A 12,641-nucleotide genomic window follows, 5' to 3' on the forward strand; every position below is an offset into this window, starting at 1 on the left:
GCTGTACTTAGGTTGACACGAGTAGCCAAATTTTCTTGTAGACTATTCTAGAAACTAGACACAAATCTGGAATCTCTATCTGAAACAATAGACAATGGTATCTCATGTTGCGATACTATTTCATTCAGGTACAACTGAGCTAATTTGGTCAACGAAGCTGTTTCACTGGTAGCTAGAAAATGCGCACTTTTGGTTAAATGATCCACTAATACCCAAATCATGTCATTTTCTTTTTAGGTTCTAGGTAGTTTTGTCACAAAATCCATGGTGATATGTTCCCATTTCCACTCTGGAATCTCTAATTGACGCGAAGACCTATATGGTTTCTGGTGTTCTGCTTTCACTTGGGCGTAAATATGACACTTTCAGATCATGGTACATTTTTGTATTACTGGGATGCACAGATAATCTCGATTTATGTGCTTCATTTAAGATTAAATCCCTCAATCTTCCAAGTAACGGCACCCAAACTCGTTCACGATAAGTCTTTAATCCTCGAGAATCGTTCATTAATTCTGCTTTTCTTTTCACCATTAACTCAGATTTCAAATGTTCATCTTGTAATGCTTTGAGTTGATTTATCTTTAGTCGATCCACTAAATCAGACACAATCTCAATTTGCATAAACTTTACATTGTCAGCGGATTTCTTACGACTTAACGCATCAGCCACGACGTTTACCTTGCCAGGATGATATCTGATCTCACAGTCATAATCCTTAATTAGTTCTTGCCACGGTCTCTGGCGCATATTCATCTCTTTCTGCGAAAAGATATGTGACGACCCGAAAAATTTCGACTAATTTTAAAGCAAACTCTCCATACGATTTAATATTTTGACTCGCTAAGCAAAGTCTGTAATGTTGAGTCTCAAAATTTTTGAACTGTTTTCTTGCATTCATTTAACTTCGACCATTCTCGATGATTCACGAACAATTAATTGTAAATAAATGTGTGTGTGTGTATATATATATATATATATATATATATATATAGTTATAATTATAAATACTATTATAAGAATGATTAAAAATTATAACCTAGTTGTAATTTAAATATTATTAGTTACTATTATTGTTATCATCATTATTATTATTATAAAAATAATACCATTTATTATTATTAATATCATTATTAACAAGTTTACTAACAATTATCATTTTTATTACTTTTATCAGTGTTATTATTATTATTAGTATTATTTTTATTGATATAATTAATTATTTTTATCATTAGTATTATTATTATCTCCATTATTATTACTAATATTTTTTTTTGTATTTCTAATATTATTAATAGTATTATTATTATGTTTATTAATCATTAATATTAAATATGATTTAAAACTCAAGAAATTTACGCCTAATCTGTTAAACTTCTATATCAACTTTTGCTTTACCCTAATTTTTCCTGTGGCCCGTGAGATGATTAGATTGAAGAGTTCTGTGCATAATTGAACCTTGTATTACTATTGATAATTGAAACTATGATTGAGTTTCACTATTTGTGGATCCTAAATAGGTTATCTATATTATATATACAATATACTCACGCACCTAAACTAGTCCCATAACATCACCACTTCATTTCTTTCTTCTTCTTAAATGATCATCAATATGATCACAACCTTCATCTAGTCTATCATCAAAATACCAACGGAGACTATCACGAACCCAATTACTTTTTATTAACCTACTGCTATGATCATATTCTAATTCTGATTTGATTCACAATCATAACCACAACCATAAACTAACCCGACACCCTGATAATTAACATGTTCAACCGCACCTCCATGATCACTTCTACCACCATCACGGCTTCACCACAACAACCACCATAATCGATATCTTCACTATCTGTTTTCTGTTAATGATCGACAACTCAACTCAAAAACTCACTTTCATTTTATCACCATCCGGTTACCACTATCATGTACCCTCCTCCTGCGTTCACCATGAAACCGCCACTATATCCATCACTAACAATCGTATGTATTTTTTTTCTGTTTCTTTCATGTTTGTCGAGCACCAATCGTAACAATCATCACCTCCACAAGTCACTATTACTTTGCAGTCGAGAAACGTGGCTTACTGTTGCTGCCATTTTATTTTTCTGTTCAATTGTCCATCAAACCCTAAACCTTCTTCATCATTGATATACACCTCCAACTATTGCTACCATCGGTTTCTTTCTGTTTTGCTTCCTGATCGAAACAGCCACCACCTCTATTGTTTTTCTGTCTCCTAGTCACAACAAACACCAAATCATCACCTTCATCAAACTGCTACTGCTTGCTGTTATTGTAGTGACCCGAACTTTTCCATGTTTATATATATATTAAATGAAATTGTTATTTACATGATTAAGTGTTTCCAACATGTTAAGCAATCAAACTTGTTAAGACTTGATTAATTGAAACAGGTTTCATATAGACAATTGACCACCCAAGTTGACCGGTGATTCACGAACGTTAAAACTTGTAAAAACTATACGATGACATATATATGGTTATATATATAGTTAACATGATTTTATTATAAGTATGTATCTCATTAGGTATTTTAACAATGAGTTATATACATAAAAATGAGACTATTAATTTAAGAAACTCGAAAACGATATATATAACGATTATCGTTATAACAACGTCTTACTAGGTACATATGAATCATATTAAGATATTGATACACTTGGTTAATTATGTTAAATGATAAGTAAATATATTATTAAGTGTATTAACAATGAAATACATATGTAAAAATAAGACTACTAACTTAATGATTTCGAAACGAGACATATATGTAACGATTATCGTTGTAACGACATTTAACTGTATATATATCATACTAAGATATATTATATATCATAATATCATGATAATATAACAATTTAACATCTCATTTCTTATAATAAACAATGGGTTAACAACATTCAACAAGTTCGTTAACCTAAAGGTTTCAAAACAACATTTACATGTAACGACTAACGATGACTTAACGACTCAGTTAAAATGTATATACATGTAGTGTTTTAATATGTATTCATACACTTTTGAAAGACTTCAAGACACTTATCGAAATACTTCTACTTAACAAAAATGCTTACAATTACATCCTCGTTCAGTTTCATCAACAATTCTACTCGTATGCACCCGTATTCATACTCGTACAATACACGGCTTTTAGATGTATGTACTATTGGTATATACACTCCAATGATCAGCTCTTAGAAGCCCATGTGAGTCACCTAACACATGTGGGAACCATCATTTGGCAACTAGCATGAAATATCTCATAAAATTACAAAAATATGAGTAATCATTCATGACTTATTTACATGAAAACAAAATTACATATCCTTTATATCTAATCCATACACCAACAACCAAAAACACCTACAAACACTTTCATTCTTCAATTTTATTCATCTAATTGATCTCTCTCAAGTTCTATCTTCAAGTTCTAAGTGTTCTTCATAAATTCCAAAAGTTCTAGTTTCATAAAATCAAGAATACTTCCAAGATTTAAAGTTTACTTCCAAGTTTTCTAAATCCATCCCAAGTAATCATCCAAGATCAAGAAACCTTTGTTACGTACAGTAGCTTATCTTTCTAATACAAGGTAATAATCATATTCAAACTTTAATTCAATTTCTATAACTATAACAATCTTATTTCGAGTGGAAATCTTACTTGAAATTGTTTTCGTGTCATGATTCTGCTTCAAGAACTTTCAAGCCATCCAAGGATCCTTTGAAGCTAGATCTATTTTTCTCATTTCCAGTAGGTTTATCCAAGGAACTTGAGGTAGTAATGATGTTCATAACATCATTCAATTCATACATATAAAGCTATCTTATTCGAAGGTTTAAACTTGTAATCACTAGAACATAGTTTAGTTAATTCTAAACTTGTTCGCAAATAAAAGTTAATCCTTCTAACTTGACTTTTAAAATCAATTAAACACATGTTCTATATCTATATTATATGCTAACTTAATGATTTAAAACCTAGAAACACGAAAAACACCGTAAAACCGGAGTTACGCCGTCGTAGTAACACTGCGGGCTGTTTTGGGTTAGTTAATTAAAAACTATGATAAACTTTGATTTAAAAGTTGTTATTCTGGGAAAATGATTTTTATTATGAACATGAAGCTATATCCAAAAATTATGGTTAAACTCAAAGTGGAAGTATGTTTTCTAAAATGGTCATCTAGACGTCGTTCTTTCGACTGAAATGACTACCTTTACAAAAAAGACTTGTAACTTATTTTTCCGACTATAAACCTATATTTTTTCTGTTTAGATTCATAAAATAGAGTTCAATATGAAACCATAGCAATTTTATTCACTCAAAACGGATTTAAAATGAAGAAGTTATGGGTAAAACAAGATTGGATAATTTTTCTCATTTTAGCTACGTGAAAATTGGTAACAAATCTATTCCAACCATAACTTAATCAACTTGTATTGTATATTATGTAATCTTGAGATACCATAGACACGTATACAATGTTTTGACCTATCATGTCGACACATCTATATATATTTCGGAACAACCATAGACACTCTATATGTGAATGTTGGAGTTAGCTATACAGGGTTGAGGTTGATTCCAAAATATATATAGTTTGAGTTGTGATCAATACTGAGATACGTATACACTGGGTCGTGGATTGATTCAAGATAATGTTTATCGATTTATTTCTGTACATCTAACCGTGGACAACTAGTTGTAGGTTACTAACGAGGACAGCTGACTTAATAAACTTAAAACATCAAAATATATTAAAAGTATTGTAAATATATTTTGAACATACTTTGATATATATGTATATATTGTTATAGGTTCGTGAATCAACCAGTGGCCAAGTCTTACTTCCCGACGAAGTAAAAATCTGTGAAAGTGAGTTATAGTCCCACTTTTAAAATCTAATATTTTTGGGATGAGAATACATGCAGGTTTTATAAATGATTTACAAAATAGACACAAGTACGTGAAACTACATTCTATGGTTGAATTATCGAAATCGAATATGCCCCTTTTCGTTAAGTCTAGTAATCTAAGAATTAGGGAACAGACACCCTAATTGACGCGAATCCTAAAGATAGATCTATTGGGCCTAACAAACCCCATCCAAAGTATCGGATGCTTTAGTACTTCGAAATTTATATCATATCCGAAGGGTGTCTCGGAATGATGGGGATATTCTTATATATGCATCTTGTTAATGTCGGTTACCAGGTGTTCACCATATGAATGATTTTTATCTCTATGTATGGGATGTGTATTGAAATATGAAATCTTGTGGTCTATTGTTACGATTTGATATATATAGGTTAAACCTATAACTCACCAACATTTTTGTTGACTTTTAAAGAATGTTTATTCTCAGGTGAATACTAAGAGCTTCCGCTGTTGCATACTAAAATAAGGACAAGATTTGGAGTCCATGTTTGTATGATATTGTGTAAAAACTGCATTCAAGAAACTGATTTCGATGTAACATATTTGTATTGTAAACCATTATGTAATGGTCGTGTGTAAACAGGATATTTTAGATTATCATTATTTGATAATCTATGTAAAGCTTTTTAAACCTTTATTTATGAAATAAAGGTTATGGTTTGTTTTAAAAATGAATACAGTCTTTGAAAAACGTCTCATATAGAGGTCAAAACCTCCAACGAAATCAATTAATATTGAACGTTTTTAATCAATAAGAACGGGACATTTCAGTTGGTATCAGAGCGTTGGTCTTAGAGAACCAGAAATTTGCATTAGTGTGTCTTATCGAGTTTGTTAGGATGCATTAGTGAGTCTGGACTTCGACCGTGTTTTCTTTAAAAATGATTGCTTAACATTTTTGTTGGAAACTATATATTATTAACATGTATATATTATGTGATATATTAATCTCTTAACATGTTTGATATTGTGTGATAGATGTCTACCTCTAGTACAAATCCCATTGACTCACCTAATAATAACGAAGAGTCGAATATATATTGGACTGATTCACAAGTTCCCGAAGAAGAACCGGAAGAAGAATCAGAACCGGAAGAAGAATCAGAACCGGAAGAGGAGGAACCGGAGGAGGAAATAGAACCGGTGGGGGAAATAATAAAACGGTTAAGTAAAAGAAAATCCTCAACCAACCGACCAAGGTCAATTATGGTCAATGGTGTTTCCGCCAAGGAAGCAAAATATTGGGAGGATTACCAATTCTCCGATGAATCGGATTCCGACGAGAATTCCGATGATGTTATAGAAATTACCCCAACTGAATTTAAAAAGGCAAAAGAAAATAATAAGGGAAAGGGCATAAAAATAGATAAATCTAATTCCAACCCCGATGAAGTTTATATGTATCGTCAACCCCCGAAGCCCTTAAGTTGTAACAATGACCCGGGAACCTCTAAACCACCAGGTTTTTCTAAATCGTTGTGGAAAACGACAGCTCGTATTAGCGAAACATCATATATCCCTAGAAACTTGGCAAAACGAACCAAAACCGAAGAAGAAGAAAAGAGCGAGTCGGAATAAGATAGTTGTATTCGTGTGGTGTAATATATGTAATATAGTGTGCTTATGCTTTATGATATATGTAAAAATTGCTTGTATTAATAAGTATTTTTTTTTTTTATGAATCTAATTCTTGTCTATTTTACAGTATAAAAACACAAAATGGATAGACAACCCAATATTTTAAGAGACCTACCCAGAGACATGATTGATGAAATCTTGTCTAGAGTCGGTCAGAATTCTTCGGCACAACTATTTACGGCAAAATCAGTTTGTAAGACATTCGAAGAACGTTCCAAGAATGTCTTGGTTTATAAGAGACTTTCATTTGAAAGATGGGGGATATCACATTGGGAAACCCATAAGTTACGATGTGTTTACTTTGACGCATATATTGCGGGGAACCTAAATGCTATTTTACGCAACGGGTTAAGAAATTATTTTGACTCAATGTATCCGAATATAGAACTTCATGATTTAGAAAAAGCGGCTAACATGCAACATAAAGAAGCATGCTATGCTTACGGGTTAGTAATGTTCGCTTCTCACCAAAGTGAGAAAAAGAACATCGGGCTACAACTATTAAACAAAACGTTCCCACAAGTGACGGAGTCGGTAATTGGGGTAAGAAATGAGGTTTTTAGGTTATTACGAGACTTTTGGTCGTTACGTAACCCTCGTCCCTTTGACAACGTTACAACACGCTGTCTTATCAACGGCCATAACGGTTATGTTCCACAAGACCAAGGATGGGAAGTAGTCCTAGTAAAACCAGAATGCATGACTTGTTTCTGGATGTATGAATTACGTGTCTTTATTGCCTTTGCTGAACGACTTGTGTACTAGCGAGAATTATCTTCACAACTATCTTGTATCAAAGTTATTGTGTGCTATATTTCATGCTTTATGTAAAATAAGCGGTATTGTAAGTTTGTAAAATATTGTATAAAAGTTTGAACGCGAAATATTATTATAATCAGTTTTTCATATAGAATTGTAGTAGTTGAATTGTATATTAGCTACTAAGTATGAACTTAACGGGTAGGTACTACCCGAATTTAAACTTATAAAACGCTAATATGAAGAAAAAGCTTTTATAAATGAGTTCATATTATGCTATGAAATACTATTAACTACTCTTAATATTCTGTATGATTAACTTGTTCCATTTGACTATTTTGAAGGAAATGGCACCGACTACTCGACACACCATGAATATGAATGAAGAGGAATTCCGTACTTTTCTAGCTTCAAACATAGCCGCAGTACAGGCTGCGCTACATACCAACAATAACCTTGGATCTAGCAGTACAGGAAATCGTGTAGGATGCACCTACAAAGAATTCACTGCCTGCAAACCTTTGGAATTTGATGGAACCGAAGGACCGATCGGATTGAAACGGTTGACCGAGAAGGTCGAATCGGTGTTTGCCATAAGTAAGTGTACTGAAGAGGACAAAGTGAAGTACGCTACACATACCTTCACAGGTTCTGCGTTAACATGGTGGAATACCTATCTAGAGCAAGTGGGACAAGACGATGCGTACGCACTACCGTGGTCAGCATTCAAGCTCTTGATGAACGAGAAATACCGTCCCAGAACCGAGGTCAATAAGCTCAAGACAGAACTTAGAGGGTTACGAACCCAAGGATTTGATATTACCACGTACGAAAGACGATTCACAGAATTGTGCCTATTGTGTCCGGGAGCATTCGAAGATGAGGAAGAGAAGATCGACACGTTTGTGAAAGGATTACCGGAAAGAATCCAAGAAGATATAAGTTCACACGAACCCGCCTCCATACAACAGGCATGTAGAATGGCTCACAAACTAGTGAACCAGATTGAAGAAAGAATTAAAGAACATACTGCTGAAGAGGCCAATGTGAAGCAAGTCAAAAGAAAGTGGGAGGAAAACGGTGATAAGAATCACCAATACAACAACAACAGCAATTACAACAATAATCGCAACAATTATCCCAACAATCGCAACATCAATCGCAACTACAACAAACAGCCCAACAACAACAACAATAACAACAACAACAACAACAACAACAACTACAACAATCATCCCAACAACAATAATAACCGCAACAACAACAACAATCAGAAGCAGCTATGCCAAAGGTGTGAAAAGTATCACTCGGGGTTCTGCACCAAATTTTGCAACAAGTGTAAAAGAAATGGTCATAGCGCGGCGAAGTGTGAGGTCTACGGACCAGGGGTTAATAGAACGAAAGGAACAAATAGTGTCAGAACGAGTAATGGCGGAGTAAGTAGTGTCGGAGCAAGTTATGCCAATGTAGTTTGTTATAAATGTGGAAAACCGGGCCACATTATTAGAAATTGCCCGAACCAGGAGAACACGAATGGACAAGGCCACGGAAGAGTTTTCAATATTAATGCGGCAGAGGCACAGGAAGACCCGGAGCTTGTTACGGGTACGTTTCTTATTGACAATAAATCTGCTTACGTTTTATTTGATTCGGGTGCGGATAGAAGCTATATGAGTAGAGATTTTTGTGCTAAATTAAGTTGTCCATTGACGCCTTTGGATAGTAAATTTTTACTCGAATTAGCAAATGGTAAATTAATTTCAGCAGATAATATATGTCGGAATCGAGAAATTAAACTGGTTAGCGAAACATTTAAGATTGATTTGATACCAGTAGAGTTAGGGAGTTTTGATGTGATAATCGGTATGGACTGGTTGAAAGAAGTGAAAGCAGAGATCGTTTGTTACAAAAATGCAATTCGCATTATACGAGAAAAAGGAAAACCCTTAATGGTGTACGGAGAAAAGGGCAACACGAAGCTACATCTTATTAGTAATTTGAAGGCACAAAAACTAATAAGAAAAGGTTGCTATGCTGTTCTAGCACACGTCGAGAAAGTACAAACTGAAGAAAAGAGCATCAATGATGTTCCCATTTCAAAAGAATTTCCCGATGTATTTCCGAAAGAATTACCGGGATTACCCCCACATCGATCCGTTGAATTTCAAATAGATCTTGTACCAGGAGCTGCACCAATAGCTCGTGCTCCTTACAGACTCGCACCCAGCGAGATGAAAGAACTGCAAAGCTAATTACAAGAACTTTTAGAGCGTGGTTTCATTCGACCAAGCACATCACCGTGGGGAGCTCCTGTTTTGTTTGTCAAGAAGAAAGATGGTACATTCAGGTTGTGTTCGACTACCGAGAGTTGAACAAACTTACCATCAAGAACCGCTACCCAATACCGAGAATCGATGACTTATTTGATCAACTACAAGGCTCGTCTGTTTATTCAAAGATTGACTTACGTTCCGGGTATCATCAAATGCGGGTGAAAGAAGATGATATTCCAAAGACTGCTTTCAGAACACGTTACGGTCAATACGAGTTTATGGTCATGCCGTTTGGTTTAACTAATGCACCAGCTGTGTTCATGGACCTTATGAACCGAGTGTGTGGACCATACCTTGACAAGTTTGTCATTGTTTTCATTGATGACATACTTATTTACTCAAAGAATGACCAAGAACACGGTGAACATTTGAGAAAGGTGTTAGAAGTATTGAGGAAGGAAGAATTGTACGCTAAGTTTTCAAAGTGTGCATTTTGGTTGGAAGAAGTTCAATTCCTCGATCACATAGTGAACAAAGAAGGTATTAAGGTGGATCCGGCAAAGATAGAAACTGTTGAAAAGTGGGAAACCCCGAAAACTCCGAAACACATACGCCAGTTTTTAGGACTAGCTGGTTACTACAGAAGGTTCATCCAAGACTTTTCCAGAATAGCAAAACCCTTGACTGCATTAACGCATAAAGGGAAGAAATTTGAATGGAATGATGAACAAGAGAAAGCGTTTCAGTTATTGAAGAAAAAGCTAACTACGGCACCTATATTGTCATTGCCTGAAGGGAATGATGATTTTGTGATTTATTGTGATGCATCAAAGCAAGGTCTCGGTTGTGTATTAATGCAACGAACGAAGGTGATTGCTTATGCGTCTAGACAATTAAAGATTCACGAACAAAATTATACGACGCATGATTTGGAATTAGGCGCGGTTGTTTTTGCATTAAAGACTTGGAGGCACTACTTATATGGGGTTAAAAGTATTATATATACCGACCACACAAGTCTTCAACACATATTTAATCAGAAACAACTAAATATGAGGCAGCGTAGGTGGATTGAATTATTGAATGATTACGACTTTGAGATTCGTTACCACCCAGGGAAGGCAAATGTGGTAGCCGATGCCTTGAGCAGGAAGGACAGAGAACCCATTCGAGTAAAATCTATGAATATAATGATTCATAATAACCTTACTACTCAAATAAAGGAGGCGCAACAAGGAGTTTTAAAAGAGGGAAATTTAAAGGATGAAATACCCAAAGGATCGGAGAAGCATCTTAATATTCGGGAAGACGGAACCTGGTATAGGGCTGAAAGGATTTGGGTACTAAAATTTGGAGATATGAGAGAAATGGTACTTAGAGAAGCTCATAAAACCAGATACTCAATACATCCTGGAACGGGGAAGATGTACAAGGATCTCAAGAAACATTTTTGGTGGCCGAGTATTAAAGCCGATGTTGCTAAATACGTAGGAGAATGTTTAACGTGTTCTAAGGTCAAAGCTGAGCATCAGAAACCATCAGGTCTACTTCAACAACCCGAAATCCCGGAATGGAAATGGAAAAATATTACCATGGATTTCATCACTAAATTGCCAAGGACTGCAAGTGGTTTTGATACTATTTGGGTAATAGTTGATCGTCTCACCAAATCAGCACACTTCCTGCCAATAAGAGAAGATGACAAGATGGAGAAGTTAGCACGACTGTATTTGAAGGAAGTCGTCTCCAGACATGGAATACCAATCTCTATTATCTCTGATAGGGATGGTAGATTTATTTCAAGATTCTGGCAGACATTACAGCAAGCATTAGGAACTCGTCTAGACATGAGTACTGCCTATCATCCACAAACTGATGGACAGAGTGAAAGGACGATACAAACGCTTGAAGACATGCTACGAGCATGTGTTATTGATTTCGGAAACAGTTGGGATCGACATCTACCATTAGCAGAATTTTCCTACAACAACAGCTACCATTCAAGCATTGAGATGGCGCCGTTTGAAGCACTTTATGGTAGAAAGTGCAGGTCTCCAATTTTTTGGAGTGAAGTGGGGGATAGACAGATTACGGGTCCGGAGATTATACAAGAAACTACCGAGAAGATCATCCAAATTCAACAACGGTTGAAAACCGCCCAAAGTCGACAAAAGAGCTAGGCTAACATTAAAAGAAAAGATATAGAATTTGAAATTGGAGAGATGGTCATGCTTAAAGTTGCACCTTGGAAAGGCGTTGTTCGATTTGGTAAACGAGGGAAATTAAATCCAAGATATATTGGACCATTCAAGATTATTGATCGTGTCGGACCAGTAGCTTACCGACTTGAGTTACCTCAACAACTCGCGGCTGTACATAACACTTTCCACGTCTCGAATTTGAAGAAATGTTTTGCTAAAGAAGATCTCACTATTCCGTTAGATGAAATCCAAATCAACGAAAAACTTCAATTCATCGAAGAACCCGTCGAAATAATGGATCGTGAGGTTAAAAGACTTAAGCAAAACAATATACCAATTGTTAAGGTTCGATGGAATGCTCGTAGAGGACCCGAGTTCACCTGGGAGCGTGAAGATCAGATGAAGAAGAAATACCCGCATCTATTTCCAGAAGATTCGTCAACGCCTTCAACAGCTTAAAATTTCGGGATGAAATTTATTTAACGGGTAGGTACTGTAGTGACCCGAACTTTTCCATGTTTATATATATTAATTGAGATTGATATTTACATGATTAAATATTTCCAACATGTTAAGCAATCAAACTTGTTAAGACTTGATTAATTGAAATATGTTTCATATAGACAATTGACCACCCAAGTTGACCGGTGATTCACGAACGTTAAAACTTGTAAAAACTATATGATGACATATATATGGATATATATATAGTTAAAATGATACTATGATAAGTAAACATATCATTAAGTATATTAACAATGAACTACATATGTAAAAACAAGACTACTAACTTAATGAT

The sequence above is a fragment of the Rutidosis leptorrhynchoides genome, chromosome 4 (assembly GCF_046630445.1).
Source record: "Rutidosis leptorrhynchoides isolate AG116_Rl617_1_P2 chromosome 4, CSIRO_AGI_Rlap_v1, whole genome shotgun sequence".
In the NCBI taxonomy this organism is placed as follows: Eukaryota; Viridiplantae; Streptophyta; class Magnoliopsida; order Asterales; family Asteraceae; genus Rutidosis; species Rutidosis leptorrhynchoides.